General features: G+C 32.6%; 1 pseudogene; it reads left to right on the top strand.

Moving 5' to 3' along the window:
• Positions 1–6,811: 6,811 nt before the first annotated feature.
• LOC123568076 (protein transport protein Sec61 subunit gamma-like) lies at positions 6,812–7,018 on the top strand (annotated as a pseudogene).
• The last annotated feature ends 1,451 nt before the right edge of the window (positions 7,019–8,469 follow it).

Genomic DNA, 8,469 nt, shown 5'->3' with positions numbered 1-8,469 from the left:
ATAGTTGTTAAATTGGTGTCCTTGCTGGGGGAGATGATTGGTGGACCTTTCTATCCCACTATCTTGCTCCTTCTCTGTGAATGTTATTTTTGAAATTACATCACATGTGCAATGAATTTAACTGTATTTAATAGTCTTTTCTTTATATATAAGTACTTAGAAAAGAGGCAGGTGGAACACCTTGAAAGATAGAAAATAGCAAATAACCTGGGCATTTCTCCAGAGTAATCACTGAGTTTTTACCCAAGTGTGAGCTTGATATTGTGTTGGTTTATTTCCTCAAGCCCAGAACCTTTGCACACAGAATTGGATATTTCCCTTGTAATGCTGAATGTGATTCTAAAACTTAAGGACATTTTATTTTTTTATGTTTTTTTGATACCACGTAGAACCTGCAAATGTAACTACCTCAGCTGTTGCAAGACAGAACTAAAGGGCCATGTCTTTCAAGGATAAGGGAAACTTGGGTGAGTTATATAAAGTGTATGAGAAAAACACGTAAGTCTTCAACATGGCAGCTTTCTAGAAATTTCAATGGTAATTTGATTTTAGGTGGTTTCTACATCGGATTTTAGACTAAGAACTTCCAAAAAAATAATTTTGCTTAGTTATTTGATTACCAAGAGTAATTTTGACGATAAAGCTGACTCTCCCAAAATTACCATCATCATAGAATTTAAAAAGAAGAGTAACTCCTCTTTGGTTATAGCAACTACCATCATTATATTTCATTATAATGAATATTTGCTAAACCAGTTCATGTGTTAGGTGCTATAATTCTGCTCAGAACTCCAATATCTTGAAAGAAGAATAAAATATAATATTCTATTTCACTTTATTACCTTCATTAGTTGTTTTACTTGAGCCTATATTTCTGGTGAATATTATATAATATTGTGTTATATTATTTTATTTTTATTTTTTGTATTCCAGTTTCTTTAACATTGCCCAAACATGGTTCTTTTGTACTTTCGTGTGTATATTTCACATTTACATAAACTGGCATAATCTAAGGGAAGAAAAAAACATTTTTTAAAGGTGTTTAGTTCTGTGTATCAATGCATAGTTCTGCCAATACAGATTTTTATAGTGCGTGTATTTTTTAAAAATTTTATTTTTAGCAGTGTTTCTCCATAAAATTGAAAAATGTTACATTTTACAAACTCTATGCTATTTTATCAATGCAGTCTTGTAATATAACATAATTCTGTAGGTGCCATGATAGTTTTGAAGGGGATCAATTTATTTCCTCAGACTCCAAAATATCAGGTTGACTATCAATCAGATTTGAACTGGCTGGAGATGTACTAGGTTGCTAAAATCAGTTTACCAGGTCTACTTCATTGTTGAGTACAGTTTCTATTTTGACATATTGAAGAATATTAATGAAATCAACATAATGATAATAAATCATTTAACAATCCTTTAGTATTATACTGTACTGTATAGTAACAAAATCACATTTAATAGCATTTAAATGCTTAAATAAATTTGTAAATCATGCCAACTATAATTTCTAATTAAGAATAAATTTAGATAAGGAATAAATTTTCATAGAGTATATATGAAAAGTATGAAATTGTGCTATTATTATCTGAACACTTGGTTTTACTTACTGTCTTTATTACCTTAATGATTAAAAGGTGTTAATAAAAGAAAACACATATTTCTCCCCAATGCAATATATTTCTTTCCTTATTATCTGTGAAATAAAGCAGATACCAGAGTCATGTTATGAAATTATAAATTATTAATTTTGAGATTTAAAAATGATATAAATTTACTAAAAGAATAAATTCCTAAAATACTTAACTGCAACATTTTTAGAGCAAAGTAACTTATTCTTTTTCTTAAACAATTAGAATATGTTTTTGTGAAACACTTAAGATTCCAATTAAGTATTGAATATACCTTTAACATATTAATGTTTAAACCATACTTAGGAAAACTTATTAGCTTTTAAGATTTCTTCACTTTTGTGTTGCAATAACTCTGACAAGTATTTAATTTGGAAATTTTAAACAATGAGTATTTTATTAAAATTCTGTACAATATGATTTCAACTATCTTAAAGCGACTTGTCTTAAAATACCAACATTGAACCATTTATGTTGATCTCATTACAAGAGAACAACTATGCAGCTAAAGCTGTTGTACACGGTACAATAAAAAAACTTATGGGAATTGAAAAAGTTTGAAGTCAAGCACTTTTCTAGTTCTGACTTCTGAGTATAGAATCTAAAGCCTGAGGCAGGCTGCACTGTGCTCCAGTTCATATCGTATCAGTGACTGCTTCAATTAATTTTGTTAAGAGTCCCCAGATCTATTAAAATGCACTTCATCAAAATGCAATAATCTTTTCTAGTTCTTTCTAGCTGAAACATATTTGAAAAATCAGGACAGGAATGCACACTTTGGAATACCACTCTTATCAGTGTTATAAAAACCAATAAAAGAATAAAACAACAATCAGTCTGCCAACAAAATAAACTCAGAAAAAAATAACCCAAGAGAAAATGTTTTACATATCTTGTCTTAATATCTTATTTGGACTTTTCAAAAAATTTTGCTAACAATCAATGCTCTATTAACAGTGTTGTTAAAATTATTATTCTATGGATTGAATTACTCAGGAATGAATTATTCAACCTCTTAATATAATGCAGTGTTAAAAAAAAATAATATGCTGTTCTTATGCCTTGGACATAGAATGAAAATAATGGCATAAACTGGAGCTATTTTAAGGCTATTTTTGTTGATTCCACTTGAAGATTGGCCCATTACCTTGGCATGCATTTTGACATTCTACAATTGTCCTACAATTTTCTGGTGTTCATTTGTCACACTGACAGAAACCAGTTTAAAATTTAAATCCGTATCCCTCCTGAATCCCGTAAAAGAGTTTGTAGGCCACAACCTCTGCAATGACTGATGATACTCCTGTCAGGTGCTGGTAGATGCAGCAGAATTGCTCAACAAGTTTCTTAACAAGATAAACAATAAGGCAGATTACAGAAAAACAGATGACTTATCATAAGGTTCCTTCCATGGCATTCTTCATATTTGTCCCTTAAAGTTACTTCCACTAATAAAGTATTTCAAAAGTAGGAAGTGTTGTTACAAATAGATGTATATTTAATTCTCTCTTAGTTCATTTAGTTTAATATTTGTAAAAAAAATTACATGCAGTTGAAAAATATTATAAAATATTTCTAAACCTGTGCCTTAATTTATGCAAACTATTTTTCTATCTCAAAAATATAAATTGATAAACTTTCATTTTGTGCTAACTTTACTATGAGTTTATTCATCATTATGACCTAGTTATCCTTATGGATTTCCAACGTCAAGACTATTACTCATAAAAATGTTTTCTCTTTAAATCCAGGGTCTCTCAAAATCTAACCCAAGGAAGATTATTGCATATTCTCATAACACAGAGTACAATGTGTATTTTCTCCCCAACTTCACAGTTAAATCTACAACAAAAGTCAAAAAGAGGGTGTGACATTGAAAGAGAGAGCTATATTAAGTATTTTCACCAGGAACATGAAGTTCTTATGTTTATCCCCTCCCCTTCATGGGAAAACATCTTCATCCCCAGGTTAAATCATTTGGCATATGCATTTTACCTGGTCTAAGTAGTCTATAGTCTGAAAAATATGAAAGTTTATCTATTTGGACAGTTTGACCATTATAGTACCATCTATAAAAAGTTAAACTTCCTACATATCATGTATATGCTCACCCCTGTTACATCTGTCTATTCAAACAAATATAGCCACTGGAAAAAAAATGACTTGTGATCCTGAGATTGCTAAAAGCTTCTAGATACCACATACAGATATGCACCATACTGTATTATCGGGGGAGTTCTAAAGATAAGCTTACTTATTAACATGAGTCTAATTGCTTTAAATCTTTTTAAATAAATCGGAAAATTAGATTAGCTCAAGGTTGTATATATGCTTGCTCTTCAATTATAACATCATATTAGTTACACCTTCTTAGGGAGTTTTAAAGCTTTAAGATTTAATGCCTATAATTCACATAAAATTCTATGAAAATACAAGCAAATAAATGTAAAGGTATATGTTGATATCAGATTGTGACCCCTCCAAATAAATGTAAATGTATATGTTGACATCAGATTGTGACCCCTGCAAATAAATGTAAAGGTATATGTTGATATCAGATTGTGACCCCTGTATTACAGAAAAGCTAAGCAGACAATGATTATTAAAAACATTTTTTGCGATAACACTTAAAAAGAACAAATGGTCATTAATTAATATTAGAAGTACAGTTTCCTATTCATCTGTAAAATGCATTAAAATTGCACAGGAAAAAACCTATGATTAGATGTGCAATTATATTGATTCACTAAACATGAATATACTACTAATTCACTGAATTAGGCGGAGCTTATAATATAATATCTCTAATGGAATAAAGTTGAACTATGTAGAATAAGTTTCTTAAGACAAAAAGATATATACTCTGGAACACACACTGAAAATACATTGAAAGATTTCAGAGGGTAAGTGAAGAGCTGTGAAGTTTTGATGCCACCTTTGACAATTAACGTTCCTGAAAACAATGTCACAGTAGTGAAAACTTCATAAGAAAGGTGTGTCATTCTTGTCTATGAGACTAGGTTACCACCAGAAATATGGCTTCATTAAGTAAAGAAGAGCAGAGACAAATTAGGGGTTCTAATAGAAAAATCATAAATATAATTTTATTTGCCATACCCAAGATTAATTAAGCCCAGTGTTCTCATAGTGACAGTCTAGAATATTGTACCATTTTACACAGCTATTCTAACAAGAATTCAAAACATAATATTTCTTAAATAAACTCCCCTTTTCCTGTATACATTTATGGGGTACATGTGATATTTTGATACAAGTGCACAATGTGCAATGATTAAATCTGGGTATTGAGATATCTATTACCTCAAACACTTCTCATTTCTTTGTGTTAGAAACATTTCATGTCTACTCTCGAATTATCTTGAAATATACATGCAATAAATTATTATTAAATGTAGTCACTCTATTGTGCTACTGAACACTGGAGCTAATTTCTAGTAACTGTATTTTTGTGCCTATTAACCAGCTCCTCTTGACCCACCCTTCCCAATACCTTTCTCAGCCTTTGATAACCATCAATCTACTCTTTACTTTCATTAGATCACTTTTTTTGGCGCGGGGGTACGGAGTCTCACTCTGTCGCCCAGGCTGGAGTACAGTGGCGCGATCTTGGCTCACTGCAAACCCCGCCTCCTGGGTTCACGCCATTCTCCTGCCTCCCGAGTAGCTGGGACACCACGCCCGGCTAATTTTTTTTTTCTTTTTTTTCTTTTTTTGTATTTTTAATGGAGACAGGGTTTCACCGTGTTAGCTAGGATGGTCTCGATCTGCAGACCTCGTGATCTGCCCACCTTGGCCTCCCTAGATCACTTTTCTTAACTCCCATATATGGTAAGAACATGTGATATTTGTCCTTCTGTCTGGCTTATTTTATTTAACATATTGACCTCGAATTCCATCAGTGTTGCTACAAATGACAGAATTTTATTATTGTTATGGCTGAATAATATTCTATTACGGATATATATGACATTATCTTTGTATCTGTTGAGGGGAACTTAGTTTCATTCAATAATTTGGCTATTGTGAATAGTGCTGCAATAAAAATGAGAATGCAGATATCTCTTTAATATACTGATTTATTTTCATTGAATTTATATTCAGCAGTGGGATTTCTGGATCATAAAGTAGTTCTATTTATAGTTTTTAGGGGAACCTCCATATTGTTTTCGATGGTGGTTTTAGTAATTTACATTCCTACCAACCGTGTACAAAGATTCATTTTTCTTCACATCTGTGCTAGCTTTTTTTATTTTCTAACTTTTGGATAAAAGCCATTTGATTTATATTTCTCTCATGATTGGTTATGTTAAGCATGTTTTCATATACCTGTTGACCAACTCCTTGCCATTTGAATAGTTTAAAAATATTTCCTTCCATTCTGTAGATTGTCCTTCATTCTGTTAATCGTTTCCTGTGTTATGCAAAAGCTTGTAAGCTTGATGGGATCTCATTTGTCCATTTTTGCTTTGAGTCCCTGTGCTCTTGAGGTCTTACTCAAGACATCTTTGCTCAGACAAATGTCCTGAAGCATTTCCCCAATGTATTCTTCTAGTAGTTTTATAGTTTCCACCCTTAGATTTAAGTCTTTAATCTATTTTGATTTAATTTTCGTATGGCAAGAAATGGGGGTTTAATTTTATTCATCTGCATATGGATATCCTGTTTTTACAATATCATTTATTGAAGAGATGTATGTTTCCACAATGTATATTTTTGTCAACTTTGTCTAAAACAGGTTGACTGTAAATACATGGATTTATTTCTGGGTTCTCTTTTTTTACTTTACTTTTAATCAAGGATATTTTCATTATTCTCACCACATAAGTGTCGTTGATTTTGAATTTTAACTATTCCCATACTTGAAAACTCGTGTATAAGTTACTATTTTCAAATTTCTCCTACTTTCAAAGTCTTCTTTTATTACTTTAATTGCTACAACGATTTATGTATCTATGGTCTTACACCTGGATTATTGCAATATTCTCTGCCGTGTTTTCCCGGTCTCCTATCTATCCACATTAATATTTTGACCCAATTGCCACTGAAATAATTATTATAAATTACCATTATGGACACAACCCTGTTCAAAAATATTTGATTGTCTCCTCAAATGAAAGAACATGGTTTGGGCATCTTAACTGGTATAGGCAATCATGGATCATGTAATGCAGTTTGTTGAGCCAAGTTGGCAGCTTGTAAAAGACTCAGTTCAGCTGGTTAAAAGATGCTCCGAACCTGATAGAAAAGAATTTCAGAAGATTGCCATGGCAACAGCAATAAGATTTGCTATAATGGGATTCATTGGATTTTCTATGTAATTGGTTCATATTCCTATTAATAACATAATTGCTGGTAGCTGAATATGTTTTCGAGGAGTGTTTTCCATCTTAGGGATGAGTGAACAAGTGAGGGTTTGAGAAGCTCATGGAGTGAAAGGTTGCTGAATATTTTGTGGTTTCTTCCTTTTTATTTCTTCCAAGATGTTCTCTAGTTCTAAATTAAAATAATATGAAAAGAAAAAGGAAAGACAAAGAACACTGTTTAAACACTTAGAACAACATTTAAAGCTTTCCATATCAAAACTTGTGGAGGCTGTACAATGCAAAATTACATTTTCAGTAATAAAAGTCACTGGGTAGGAGGAGGATCTACTATCAGGCAAGGCTGAAATGAAGGAACCTTTGGCAGCATAAATTGTTGGGTGCTGAATTTGTTCTTTATCCCATACTTGTTTTGTCTTGTGTCATACTATTTTCACACTTTGACTTTCCTTTCATTAAGGATGTCTTTTACAAAGAAGAAATCACCAACCATTTGAAGGTACTGGCTCTTGTTATCTTTTGAGAATTGTTTAAAATTATTGAAAACTGTTTGTTAGCTGCTCAGGATGATAGAGGAAAAGACGTGCTATTAATTTGAGGACCATAGTTTAAAAGAAGAGAGAGATTTCTTGGAGTTTATAATCCCAAGATTGGTGAATATATAAGGAAGCACATTGTATTGGTCTGGCTTCTCTAAGTAGACAGAATAGGATATGTGTATATATGAAGGGGGATTTGTTGGGAGAAGTGATTTAAAAGATCACAAGGTGAAGTCCCACAGTAGGCCATCTGCAAGCTGGCCTTTGGGACTCAGAAGGAACCCAGTCTGAGTCCCAAAACCTAAAAAGCAGGGAAGACAAAAGTGCCCCCTTCAGTCTGTGGAAAAAGGCTCAAGAGGCCATGACAAATCCCTGGTATAAGTCCAAGAGTCCAAAAGTTGAAGAACTTAGAGTTCTTATATTTGGTGCAGGAAGCATCCAGCATGGGAGAAAGATGAAGGCCAGACGATTCACCAAGTCACGTCCTTCCACATTCTTCTGCCTGCTTTATTCTAGCCACACTGGCAACTGATTAGATCATGCCCACCCAGATTGAGGGTGGGCCTGCCTCTCCCAGTCCACTGACTCAAATTTAAATTTCCTTTGGCAACACCCTCACAGACACATCCAGGAACAACACTTTGCATCCTTCAATCTAATCAAGTTGACACTCATTATTAACTATTACACACATTATGGTGGTGTTGGATAATAAGGCTTCATGAATATTTGCATGTTTCTGCATGGTCAGGGCTTTCAGAGCAAAGAGTACTGGTATCTTGATTTAAAGAAGGTTGCATGGCAAGCATGCCTTTGAAGTCAGAAATTTTTTTTTCTTGTCAATGAAATGTAAAATTGCTTCTTCCTTGAATCCTTTTGCTTACGTTCTAAGGATAATGAATCCCAAGTCATTTGTTTATATTTTATAGTAGTAAAAGAGAGTTAAAGACC

The sequence above is a fragment of the Macaca fascicularis genome, chromosome 12 (assembly GCF_037993035.2).
Source record: "Macaca fascicularis isolate 582-1 chromosome 12, T2T-MFA8v1.1".
NCBI lineage: Eukaryota > Metazoa > Chordata > Mammalia > Primates > Cercopithecidae > Macaca > Macaca fascicularis.
The sequence above is the reverse complement of the archived record's forward strand: the minus strand, read 5'-3'. Positions and strand labels throughout refer to the sequence as shown.